The 14,292-nt window shown below is 43.2% G+C and overlaps 1 pseudogene across 1 annotated transcript; it reads right to left on the bottom strand.

Moving 5' to 3' along the window:
- Window positions 1-2,469: 2,469 nt before the first annotated feature.
- On the bottom strand, window positions 2,470-3,836 carry LOC307170428 (annotated as a pseudogene). The gene has a single exon. The product of its transcript is annotated as an uncharacterized misc_RNA (transcript).
- Window positions 3,837-14,292: the final 10,456 nt, after the last annotated feature.

Here is a 14,292-nt window from a genome sequence, read left to right as displayed (position 1 = left end):
CCAAAATCACTGGACTGAATGACTACTGACCTGTTGCCTTAACATCTGTGGTCATGAAGTCATTTGAAAGACTGGTGCTGGCCCACCTGGAGGACCTCACTGGACCCTTGCTGGACAGTTTGCTTATCGAGCAATCAGGTCTGTGGATGATGCAGTCAACTTGGGAATGCATTATATCCTACAACATCTGGACAAACCAGGGACTTATGTGAGGATCCTGTATGTGGACTTCAGCTCGGCCTTCAACACCATCATACCAAACATCCTCCTGTCCAAATGAACCCAGCTCCCTGTGCCCGCCTCCATCTGTCAGTGGATCACCAGCTTCCTGACCGACAGGCAAAATCCTCATCCAGCTCCTGCATAATCAGCACTGGCGCCCCCCAGGGGTGCGTTCTCTCCACTGCTCTTCTCCCTGTACACCAAAGACTGCACCGCAAAAAGACCCCTCTGTCAAACTCCTGAAGTTTGCAGACGACACCACACTTATCGGCCTCATCCAGGACGGTGACGAGTCTGCCTACAGACTGGAGGTTGAACAGCTGGCGTCAGGTGCAGTTTTAACAACCTTGAGCTTGATGGAGCTCCACTTCCAGGACGAGGGGCAGCTCTGTCCTCAGGCGGGGGGAGCTCTCCGTCTGCGGGGGACTCACACTATATCTCCGCGGTTGATGGTGGTGATTCGGGCTCTGGGTCTGGCTGTGTTCTGGATCGGGGAAGGACGCTCTCCAGACACCGGATGATGGCTTCTTTCCAGTTCTGACCGGTGGTGTCTGGGAGGTCAACGGGATGATGGTAATTTACCCTGATCCAGAACAGTGACTCCAGTGTCTCATCGTTGTAGGGGCTGGTGATGGTGAGATGAAAAAAAAAAAAAAAGTTTTAAAGAAAAAGACAAAAAAATCTGTGCTCTCAAGAGCCACAGCAGCAAATCGAGCTGCATAATCCATACCTTGATTCGGTCTTCTGTCATGGGTGTGTGCAGGCAGTCGAAGACAAGTCTTTGTTCCAGACAAAGTTTAATAGTAAATCCCAAAAGGCAGACTGACAGACTGTGTAAGCCCGTCTGATTGGTCCAATGGAGGTCTCCAATAATACGGGGAAGGTTTCTCAGCGCGTTACTGTCTTTCCTTTTACGCAACACAACAATATTAAATACAATATTTTCTCACACACAATAGCTCGTTTCATCTGACTCCAAAAATGAAAAGGTTTTAATGATATCTGTGCATCATTAAAACGTGAACGAATATTTGATTATTCTCTTAAAACTCTGTTTGTATTTTACCCGCTTAGATCAGGAAGACTATATCGCTCCGAGTTCCTTACCCAGGTCTCCAACACAAGTGGCCAGTCCCGAAGATCAGGAGCTGAGGCAGTTGGCTAATTCTCTAGGATTTTGCCGAACACGCACAACAATCAAAGAGACTTTTTCCTAGCCCCCTTGGGTGCCCTTCAAGATCTTAATTCAATCGTTTTACTTTAGTAGGTTTTGGCTCTGAATTAATCAAACCTGTACATTTATCTAAAGTAACATTAAATTAGAAAAGAAGACATCGGAACACATCCACCCACCCAAGTCGCCAGCAAAACTCCCTGATATCAGTTGTTAACCGTCGTTAACCTCTGACGCAGCTTGTGGCAATATACGAATCCGTTAATCTTATTTGGGAAAAAACAAATCTCAGAGTCGTTCAGAATAAAATCAAACGTTTACAATTTATTGACCAGGTAATGAAGCAATAATTCAAAGTCCAATTCGCAAGAATAAAATCATCAGTTAATCATAACATAACAACAATTCAGAAATGGAATAATTTGTAGAAATTACCTGGCAACGAAAATTACACACAGCGTTTGTGTGGGCAGTCAACCTACAGACTCCTCGAACTTTCTGTCCCTTTTCCTTATATACCCAGATAATTCAATATTCTTACCAAATGGCCGTCTATCATTATAATTAGATTTTGGTTCCCTCTTCAGGGGTTCACACTGGGAGATCAGAATTTGTATTTGAATAGGTTCTTGTTTAACATACAGGAGGTACAGTCTGAATGGAGGATCTGGGGAGGGAACACCTTTAGAAGATACATAACTTTCTCATATTTTATACCTTCTTTTAGCTTTTCATTATGGTTGGGAGAATGAGACCATTTTACCAGGCGCACTGAGACACTTTAAATGATATCAAACATGCATAGATACTTCTTGTACATACTTTACATTGCATAGGTTTTCAGTGTATTTCAGGTGAGGAGGAGGGGGGATGAGGGGGAGGTAGTGTGTGTGGGGTGTGAGCTGCACTGTGTGCTGCACCTCGAAATCCCTGTTACATATGCAGGAGATAGTTCAAGTGTTAATGTCCAGGGGGGCCTTTTGTTCCGTCGAGGGGTCGGCCAGACATACTGGCAGCAGCCTTACAGCTCCCCCGTTTGGCACCGTGGGCCACTCACAGGGTTTCCTGCGGTGTCATTTCAGTTGTTGTAAGGTGGGCAGCTTTAAGGGGCTGAGAGTCAAGATAGTGTTGGTGGCTGCTTTTACCGATCTGATAAGATGTCGGAAGTAGAAACATTGGAAGAGCGTGAAGGAGAAGATGAGTGCGCTTCCAACCGCACAACCTCGAAGTACCCAGTCCCACCAGGTATATGCAATCTGTGCTGATCGGGTAGATGAGCTAGACAGGATCTGTGCAGTCTTTCGCGCCAAGTTTGTCTCCACTTGCGCTTGAGAGAGGTGGTACTCTGTTTGGAGAATGACGTTCTGTACCAGGTCCATCGTGTCGACCAAAGCTTGTGTTCCGTGTTCATAGAAGGTGTCGTCCCACCATGGGGAGACCTCAGCGTCCGTTGGCATCCTTCCGAGGATGTCGATCTGGCCCATAGAAAAGTCCTCTGTCACCTCCAAGCAAAAGGAGTGATTAGCAGGACAGGTCAGCCCTCCATAGGTGAATGAATTCATCTCACTGACGATGCACCACTGCGTATGAGACACCTGAACAGCATTTGAATGGCCATGCAACGATTCAACATTTATGAGTTTGCTATCATTGGAAGAGAAAGGCTGCAATGTGTTACACGTACAGACAACATAATTATGAGTTTCATGACAACAAGTGCGACTGGTAAACAAGGTCTCAGTACCCTTCAAAGTCATGTATCCAGTGAGGTGATCCCATTTAATTACCTGATCTTTAACTACCACTCCAATATAAAAAATCCAATGCAACCAATACATTCGTTTCCAGTATACATCATAATTGTGGATAAAAGTTCTGAATATTTGACATTTTTCATTTTTTCTGAAGAGAACCATCTATGCAAATCTAAAACCTCAATTAAATCATTCAAAACATGTCTGGGGGTCTTGTGAAGACGAAGGTCTAAAATTTCCTGTCTTGTTGCAGTGAACAAATCTTGTGCATATGATCTGCAGGCTAAGTCACGTTCGATGGTACGGGTCTGATTGAACAATGTGTGGCTAATCGTTAGAAGCGCCTGCGCCTCGGAACGAACCGCTTTGATAATGTTATCATTGCTATTGGTGATGTGTTGAAAACCAGTGGCCATCTGATCTGTCAACCATGTGGAGAATTGGGATTGTTTGGTTATTTTATAGGTGTTGGCTGCTGAATTAATTGATCCGAACAAGCCGGCTATACTGCCTAGCAAGTCTCGTTTTGAGCGAGTAGGTGGAATTTGGACGGCAAGCCTGTCTTTGTAATCAGAAATTAAATCATCGATTCGTGACTGTAGCCATGCATACGACTCATCATTAACATTACAATGTTTTGTATAGGCAGAGAGTATGTTTGAAATGTTGTATGTCACATGTGTCATTACCAAATTTACATCATGTAATAAAGTTTTGTTGATGTTTCCTCTAATCAGTCCACCAGGAGGAATTGAGTGCAATTCCGGACACTCTTTGGGTTTAGTGTATCCGCAGGTGGTCAAATTAAAACAATATGTAACAGTCCATGAACAGTTGTGTGGATTGGTGAAATTGTCTATGCTATGTGAACATTTTCCGACACAATACGTTCCTTCCTTTCGGTTGGTCCACACAAATGTTTTTGGTTTTTGTTCGTTAGGTGTGTAAACTGTGAGATCGTACATTAGTTCTGTGAATCTCATGTGTGTGTCATTGTGCGTTTCTGTATGTGTGCACCTATATGTTGCAGGTTCCAAATTTTTAATGTTATAGCACAATTTTGGGTCTATGCCATTGTTGTTGTTTTCGTGTAGAGTGTTCATGTCGCCTATTGTGTCGCCTGAATCTATTTTAAGTTGATACCAGGCAGTGAGGTTGTGCATGAATTTTGGTGCTCGAGTGTATCCTGAAATGTTTCCTGAAGGTGGGTGGGTGCTACCTGAACTACAGCAAATTTGTGGTGTGCAATTTGGATCCGGTACTATACCGGGAGGCCATGTAGCTGTCTCTTTGGGTGCGACTGTGATTTTTGGTGTGAAAGGCCCCTTGGAGTATTTCCACACCCACCTCCCACATTTCAGGTTGTGTGTGAGTGAAACCCTTTGGCCCAGTCTGATGCACGTGGGCCCGGACACTTTCCTTTCATCCGGCCTCCATGGGATCGCTGCAGTCGACCTGGAAGGCAGGAAGAGAAGTTAGTGACAGTTATTCATTTATTCTGTGTACCTTTAAATGGTTTGCACTGAGACATGTGATACCATCGCAGTTTCCCTTTTATGGTCGTGGCCACACAGCTGTTGCATACAGCCTTAATTTCATATGGGCCATGCCATCTGGGTGTGAATGCACCTTGCTTCACAAAAACACGTATCATTACCATGTCTCCTTCTGAGAATTTCACCTCAGAGTTTGGGTTGAATTGTGCATCATTTGTCAGGTCTGATTGCTGTTGTTTCAGAGCAGCGTGTGCATGTAGCACTTCCAGCCTCTCTCGTAATTGTTTCAACACAGACTGTTGAGTTGCGATCACAAGAGGCCCCAGGTCTGCTGGGGTAATTTCTGGGTCGATGGGCAGCTTCATGACTCTTCCAGTCATGAGTTCGAATGGACTGATACCTGTGGCTTTTGAAGGAGTTGCCCGCAGTATTGTTAGAACTGTGGGCAAAGCATCAATCCATTGGTTTTTGTGTTGTGCAACCTGTTTTGAGATGCTTTCTTTTATGGTTCGGTTAACACGTTCCACCATCCCAGAGCTCTGCGGCCTGTACGGGACGTGGAATCTTTGTTTGATGTTCAGCATCTGGCATATGTTTTTCATCACCTGCCCTGTGAAATGGGTGCCCTGATCGGATTCAATTTGGATTGGTGCCCCCCAGAGTGGGAGGATTTGGTTCGCTACCACACGTGCCACCGTGTTTGCACTGTTATTGCGAGTGGGAATCGCTTCCACCCACTTGGAAAATTTGTCAATAATCACAAGGCAATAACGATACCCGCCCTTGGCACTGGGTAGTGGACCTATAAAATCCAATTGGAGTGACTCCCAAGGTCCTTTGGGTGGCTCTGGTCTACACAGTTTTGTACGGCCAGGCTTACCTTGGTTAATGGTAGCACATACGATGCATGTGTCACACCATCTTTGAATGTCTGATGCCATTTGTGGCCACCAGAAGTTCTTTTGTATCAGCTGTTGTGTTTTGGGAGCTGATACATGTGCATAATCATGGTACAACTTTATCACTGGTTTCTGGAGGGCTTCTGGAACGATGTATTTATCGTCTCTCAAAATCATGCCTTCAGTGACCTTGACTAGTTGGTCCTGCTGCAGGTGCGGTGTCAGCTCTCCATCAGAACTCCACAGTTCTAGCTGGTACTGTTTCAAGTCAATAGGAACAGTCTGAAACGCACTCACAGCAGAAACAATCAGTCTGTCAGGCTGCCATTTATCTCCCTTTTGTGCTGCTAATTTTGCTAATTGATCTGCAATGTTATTGTTTTTCTCGTGTTCATCTGGATTTTTGCTGATGTGCGCGCGCACTTTGACGACGGAGAGTGAGGAATTGCGTGCTTTAACTTCCTGCCAAATCGAAGTTATGATGTTAAAATGTTTGATCGGTGTTCCGGCAGATGTGAGGAATTTTCTCAACTGCCACTGTGCCATAAAATCATGGACTGCACCAAATGCGTATCGGCTATCAGTGTATACACACAGCGGCTCGTGATGTGATCTGATTGCTTCGAGTAATGCAATAAGTTCAGCTTCTTGCGCAGATGTGTTTTCAGATAGTTTGATTAGCAATTGGTTAGTGTCTGAATTGGGAGAGTGAGGGGTCCACACTGCACATCCTGTGTGGAATTTGCCATCATGCCAGTACCGGGAGCCATCAATGTACACCTGTGTCTGGTCTGGAAGTTCTTGGTCATGAACTGGGCTCTGTGTTTCCTGTTTGGTTTGGCATGTGTGTGGGTGGCCCTCGACATCTCCCAATAAATGAGGTAATATTCGATCGTTAACGGTCGTGATGTCACGCGCTTGTATGTCTGCTAGCCATCTTGCTAACCTCTGCGATGACACACCTTTTATTCGGCCCTGCAACAGCATTTGTACTGGCGTGTGCACTGTATGTACAACGATAGGTTGGAAACCTACAATCGGTTCAGTTGTTGTCAACATCCAGTGAACCGCCAGCACGTGCTGAGTGCACGGGTCGAATCCTTGTTCGACCGTGGATTTTTTTCTGCTGTAATAGGCGATCGGACGCAATTTTCCCCCATGATCTTGGGTTAAAACGCCACTTAGAGTGTTTTCGTTCGCGTCCACCTGTAAGTGGAATGCTTTTTTAGGGTTCGGCAGACCGAGTGCAGGAGCACTGCACAAATTTTCTTTTAGACTCGTAAAAGCTTTTTCGTGTTCCTCTGACCATTCAAGAACGTCAGAGGGCTTTGATTTTCCTTTCAAGAGGGAATACAACGGCGTGACTACGTTTGCAAAGTCTGGAATGAAGTCTCTTAAGTAATTTGCTGTTCCCAGCACTTTCTGTAACGCATTCAGCGTGTGCGGTCGGGGAAGTTCAGCAATGCATTTCCGCCTATCATCTGTTAATGCTCGGTGGCTTTGCGTTATCGTATAACCCAGGTACTGGACCTCATTTTGTGCGATTTGAGCTTTCTCTTTGTTTAATTTGAAGCCAGCTTTACCGAGCGTTAGCAGTACCTCGTCAACGAGCAGCAAATGATCATCAAATGATCCCTCAGTCGCGATAAGTATATCATCAACGTAATGGATCACGTTTCCGGTCCCTGTCAGTGGATTAAGCGTGTCTTCTAATGCTCTGTGAAAAATCGCAGGACTGTTATGGAGGCCTTGTGGCATTCTCTCCCAAGTATACTGGATTTGATTCACAGTGAAGGCCAATTTCCACTGATCAGCGCGTTTGATTGGGATGGACCAGAAACCATTCTTTACGTCGAGCACTGTAAACCAGGACGCTTGTGTTGAAATCTGCGATAATAATGTAGACGGATTTGCCACTATGGGTGTAGCCTTGGGCAAAACTTTATTGAGACGCTGGTAATCAATACAAAGACGCCATTTACCGTTCGATTTTGGTACTGGTAAACACGGAGAGTTTGTGGTTGAACTACAACGTCTGACTATTCCTCTGATTTCAAGTTGTTGTACAATTTCATGAACAGCTGACTCGGCTTCTGGTTTGATGCGGTATTGTTTTTGTGGGGGAGGGGGCTCCCCCTCAATGCACACAACAAAGTCAATGAGGCCGCAGTCATGTTCATGTGTAGCCCAGATGCTATCGTGTTTGTTTACCATCTGTTGAATGGGATCTGGGGCGGATATGGACATAATGCTTGTTGTGTTTTTTGGTATGCATTTTTTTACAGTTTTGTCTGTTTTCAACTCAATTTGCTTTTCAAAGCAGTGAATTACAAAGCCATACTTTCGCATAATGTCCATTCCCAGCACAGTCCCTTCACTGTTATCAGGTAAATACCAGAGAGGTTCTTTCAAAACGGTTACGCCTAAATCGAGTTCAATTGGCTGTGTTTTTGTTGCAATCATTAATGTGTCGCCGATACCTTTGACCTGAATGGTTTCGTTAGTTAAAGGAAACTGAATGTCGGTACAGGAGCAAGATGCGCCAGAATCAATAAGTACGTCCGCTAACCGGCCTCCTAAATTAGCTCTTATTTTTATTCGGTTTCCGCTCTTAATTATGCTCCCTACGGCGATGGAGGCCACGTGTCCCTATTGGTGTTGATATTTTTCAGTCTTTCCGGTCGCGTTGTGGCCCGCGCCATTTTGGCTTTGTTGTTTTTTATACTCAGCAATGAAATTGGTGAACTGCTTGTACAGGTTATCGTTTCCGCTAGATGGCGATTTTTGGCAATGATTGTCTAGCTTTTCTAAATCTCTCTCCCTCTTTTGGCAATCTTTCTTTATATGGCCATAATTTCTGCAATAGTTGCATTGCATTTTGTTTGGGGATCTTTGGTTAAATTTGCCTGGGCTGTTCCCTTCTGTTAACCATTGTGCGGATGCAATATTGCGGGGTTTGGTTTTGTAAAATCTGTTTTCTATTCTTGTACCCCAGTCTACTATTGCTTGGAACGTGTTTTCGGCCGGGTCGACGCCATTTGCTAAAGCCTTCTGAACGGGAATGCCGGCATTGGTCTTTAAAATTTGTAGTAATGCGTCATGGTTGCGGTCTATCTCTTCCAGCCCTGAGTGTTCTCTGTAAGTTACCCATAACCGTTCAGCGTACATTTCAAATGACTCGTTACCTGTTTGCTTTATTTCTAAGATTTTGCTCCAATCAATATGCGTCGGTCCCCTAATGTTTAATAATGCCTGTTTTAGACGCTCGTAGATAGCTTCGTTGGTTTCATTTTCGACTCGGTTCATTATGTCGCCAGATTTCATGTTTGCGGTAAGCTTTGGTCTAATCTCATCAGGTATAGTGAGTAGAGCGATTTGCCACACATCTCGAGTTTCTAGTTTGTACACGCTGGCCTGTAACATCAATGCTTCCCAGTAGGGTTGAAACGGCCCTTTTCGCGGCAGCATTCCTACGACTTGTTTATGTCTTGAACATTCTTCGCATGTTAACGGCCGGCTGATTGTTGTGATTTCATCATCCGCGTTTGTCATGGTTTTAAGCACAGCGACTCTAACAGATTTTTTTGGCAAATCAATCGATTTTGTTCGAGTCTTAACTGGGCTTCGCAAGTTTGGTTGTTCGGGCCACAGACTCACAAGAGCTCGGTTACGAGTTTCTCTCTGTGGCTTTTGTAACGTTAGTAACGCGTCGTCATCGCTATCATGGTTAGCATTTAGCTCAAAGGTTTCTTCCAGTGCTGCTTGTTTAACCGCGGCTACTGGGAAACCTGATTTGTCGCAGCAATCTTCGAGAGCAGATATGTAATTACTGCCGTTTTGAAGTTTTCTTTGAATTTGATCAATTTGTGTTGCCATTTCTTCTCGCTGTCTAGCCCACCCCTGTTATTCGTACGCAAACGCTTCGACTTGTGTTCTTAACTTGTACAGTTCGTCAGAACGCGATCTTTCGATTTCTTTAATTTCTGATATTGTTCGTTCGTTCTTGATTATGGTCTCGAGGTCGTTACGACGAAGCAAATAAACAATTGCAGCGGGAATCTTTTTGTATTTTGGTTTAGATTTTAGCTTCGCACCCTCGGCAGAATACCAGGATAATATTTCGTTGTTACTCCAGCTTAATTGTAATCCCTTGTCGCTTAACCGAACAAGGAGTTTTTTCAACTGCACGCCTAGAATCTCCATTATCTCCGCATCTACGCTGTTGTGATTTCCCTGAAAAGCCATGTTTCTCGTCTAATTCTTTTGCCCACCGGATTTTTCGGTTCCGGTCTAAACAAAGGGTATACCGACCCGTACTACAAATGTGTCTATATGTGATGTACAAAACAGTTTTTTTCCTCAGCGCTAAAAGACAAAGAAATCAACTTACCACAGCAGCTGGAGATAGATGGGAAGGAGTTCAAACCTCATGTTCCGGGCAGAGTTCAAGTTGAATGTTGCGCTGGAAAGACGTTGCTCGTCTGTTGCGAGATCACGTCGAGGTCACCACTTTGTAAGCCCGTCTGATTGGTCCAATGGAGGTCTCCAATAATACGGGGAAGGTTTCTCAGCGCGTTACTGTCTTTCCTTTTACGCAACACAACAATATTAAATACAATATTTTCTCACACACAATAGCTCGTTTCATCTGACTCCAAAAATGAAAAGGTTTTAATGATATCTGTGCATCATTAAAACGTGAACGAATATTTGATTATTCTCTTAAAACTCTGTTTGTATTTTACCCGCTTAGATCAGGAAGACTATATCGCTCCGAGTTCCTTACCCAGGTCTCCAACACAAGTGGCCAGTCCCGAAGATCAGGAGCTGAGGCAGTTGGCTAATTCTCTAGGATTTTGCCGAACACGCACAACAATCAAAGAGACTTTTTCCTAGCCCCCTTGGGTGCCCTTCAAGATCTTAATTCAATCGTTTTACTTTAGTAGGTTTTGGCTCTGAATTAATCAAACCTGTACATTTATCTAAAGTAACATTAAATTAGAAAAGAAGACATCGGAACACATCCACCCACCCAAGTCGCCAGCAAAACTCCCTGATATCAGTTGTTAACCGTCGTTAACCTCTGACGCAGCTTGTGGCAATATACGAATCCGTTAATCTTATTTGGGAAAAAACAAATCTCAGAGTCGTTCAGAATAAAATCAAACGTTTACAATTTATTGACCAGGTAATGAAGCAATAATTCAAAGTCCAATTCGCAAGAATAAAATCATCAGTTAATCATAACATAACAACAATTCAGAAATGGAATAATTTGTAGAAATTACCTGGCAACGAAAATTACACACAGCGTTTGTGTGGGCAGTCAACCTACAGACTCCTCGAACTTTCTGTCCCTTTTCCTTATATACCCAGATAATTCAATATTCTTACCAAATGGCCGTCTATCATTATAATTAGATTTTGGTTCCCTCTTCAGGGGTTCACACTGGGAGATCAGAATTTGTATTTGAATAGGTTCTTGTTTAACATACAGGAGGTACAGTCTGAATGGAGGATCTGGGGAGGGAACACCTTTAGAAGATACATAACTTTCTCATATTTTATACCTTCTTTTAGCTTTTCATTATGGTTGGGAGAATGAGACCATTTTACCAGGCGCACTGAGACACTTTAAATGATATCAAACATGCATAGATACTTCTTGTACATACTTTACATTGCATAGGTTTTCAGTGTATTTCAGGTGAGGAGGAGGGGGGATGAGGGGGAGGTAGTGTGTGTGGGGTGTGAGCTGCACTGTGTGCTGCACCTCGAAATCCCTGTTACATATGCAGGAGATAGTTCAAGTGTTAATGTCCAGGGGGGCCTTTTGTTCCGTCGAGGGGTCGGCCAGACATACTGGCAGCAGCCTTACAACTGTAAAGGGAGAACTTAAATAGTGACTCAAACAAGATGATTAATGACACAAAGCTGATGCAAAAGAACAAGGAACACAGAAGATGAATGAAAACAAACTAAAAGTCCATGAAAACTAAACACACTGAACATACTGTTACAATAATGTTGATATTGTTTTGAATACAACTTGAAAAATATTAAAACAATAAAAAATATTACAAAAAATTAAATGATACTTTAAATATGACACTAAAACTACCAGTATGTGGCGGAAAGTCACTATCTTAATGAATAAGTCACTGAATAATCAATTCAGCCGATTCATTCAAAACAACGACTGATTCAGGAATGAAGCAAGTGACTGTATTTAATAATGGGTCTTTGAATCATCTTTGACTCACCCAATTCTTTAAAAAATACAGATTCAAACAAAACACTGCTGTGTGTGTGTTTCTCAGAGACACGTGACTGCTCTTCCGTGGATTTGTTTGTAGCCTATATGATATAACTATATTCTTTGTTAAACAGAGCAAAAACAGACAATATTGTGTCTAAGATGTAATATTGTGTCTAAGACTGTTAACTTTTTGTTTGTTGAACTGTTACATAAAATCAGTATCACATTTACAATCATGCTGATGTTCAGGAAAAACAGCACTCTTTCTCGTGTGAAATTGCTTAACATGGTCTTACGACATAAGTGTAAAAAGATATGAAAGGTCATCCAGATTTTATCCTCATATCTTGATGTTTGGGGGAATTCACACTGCATTATAAGAGGCTACATCACGCAGTGAAAGCGTGCACTCTTAAAGCGCACAAGCAGGAGTTTATCGTACTTAGAGAAAAAAACATTCCACAAACATCCAGCAGAAGCTGTTTATCCACCCAACAGATCTAACCACATTTCTCTAAATATAAAACTAAGACGAAAACCATTGCAGCATCCATTTTGATCCCGAAACCAGTGAATAACATTTATAATGTTTGCCTGCATTGTTACAACCAAACTAATCAGCGAATAATAATGAGAAAACACATTAACCTATATAATTGTTTATTTAGAGAAATTTGCATTTGGTTACCAGAGAGATTTGGTGTTTGGAATATTATAACTAGAAATACTTGAGTTTATAAAGAGATCTCTTTTTTTTTATTGCAGACTTTACCACACTTTGGCAAATCTGAGTAAAATAACTCTTTTGAAACTAACACATGTTCCTTATCGATACGGTTCAATCGTACTGCGTCATACATTCTGCCATAGGAACTCAGATTCCTATCCTGCTATCAAGCTGACTGATCGGCGCTCTGCAAGCAAGCGGATTGACAGCACTCTGCACTCGATCTGATTCAGTGATCTCCCCTGTGGCCATCCAGCGTTTCTAAAAGAGCAAATTCCATGGGGCGTTGTTGCAAATGCAAATGCTGAGTGTGGCACGTTCAGGGCACCCCTGCACCCATTTGATGAGCACAGTGAGTGCGTCACCTGTCTGGGGAAATCCCACACAGAAGCTGCGCTCACTGAGACGAGCTGTTCTCACTGCAAGAGTATGAGTCTCACCTCTCTCCGCTCGCGGACCACTTAATTTTCAAGGTCCCGCCCCTCACGCTCTCCTGTTCTCTTCCTCCCAGGAACCTCGGAGGAAGAAACAGCAGAGCCAGAGGCCTGAGAGATCGGGCACGAGTGAGCTCACGTCGGCACAGTTCCCGTGTGCCTCACTCTCAGGTGCTCTACTACCGCAGTCAAGCACCTCTCTTCTGGTACGAGCTGTCCACCTTCGCCAGATTTTATAACATGGACGTCCCTGCTCTACAAGCAAGGGCCCTATCTGTGCAGCTGGGCTTTGACCGCTACATGAGCTTAACCTACCAGATTCCTTCCTTGTAGTTCCGGCATACGGTCTGAGTCTCTTAATGTTGGGGGATTACCTCGCCCTACCTAGCTTTGGTGCCCTCTGGGCCTTTATTCAAGCGTCCTGGGCCAAGGCCTTTGAACTACATGAGCTTAACCCCCTGAGGTCGGCAATCACGCCGGCGTGATCTACTCGTTTTTTTTTTTATCAGTGCAAAATACTCTGTTGATTTTGATTTTACATACTTGTGTTGTACATCATTCAAAGCTGTTAAATGTCTTCTTTTATTTGTGTACACTCATAATAAAAACAAAATGTTGTGTTTTCCGTAAAACAAAGAAAATAAACATGATGCGCGTTCTGCCGTCTCTCTCAATGTGAAACTCATTCTGAAACGCGACAGAAAATGACCTGTAACTCAGCGAATGTTTGTCACACAGACTTGAAACGCATGTCTATACAACGCTTGGAATCTCTATTTTTAAAGTTTGTAAATAATATAAAAAACAAATATTCTATTTTTAAGTAATCCATACGAAAGCAGCGGCATGTACAGTTTCTCAAACGCGTCCTCATTAAATTTAATTTGAACACGCCTACGAGCGCACGAGCGATTGACATGCAAATGATCCATGCGGAGAAACGCAGACCTGTAAACGCCCTCATCACCTCAAAACAAAGAAGCAGAGACTTCGTAACTTACTCCTTACTGTGTTTGAAAGACGCGCCAGAGCTTACATTGGATTTAGGCTACCTCAGAAGAAGAAGAACGCGATTTGAAGACAATAAAGATTTAAGGTAAGAAATTTTTACATATTAGTTTGTTATTGTTGCATAAATGTCACATTGCAGTTGAACTGTTGCTAGATATATGGGGAATATTATAATATTTAGACCCGTGTTTACTGTTAAGCCTACTGTGTTTGTGGATATCTGGTCAAACGTAGATATGTATGGTAACCATAATGTTTTATATTTGAGCGCGATCGCGTTTGAATGTATCAGATTTTGCAGCGCGATCGCGTTTGA

The sequence above is a fragment of the Squalius cephalus genome, assembly GCF_949319135.1.
Source record: "Squalius cephalus genome assembly, chromosome: 13".
NCBI lineage: Eukaryota > Metazoa > Chordata > Actinopteri > Cypriniformes > Leuciscidae > Squalius > Squalius cephalus.
This window is presented reverse-complemented; position numbering and strand designations above follow the sequence as displayed.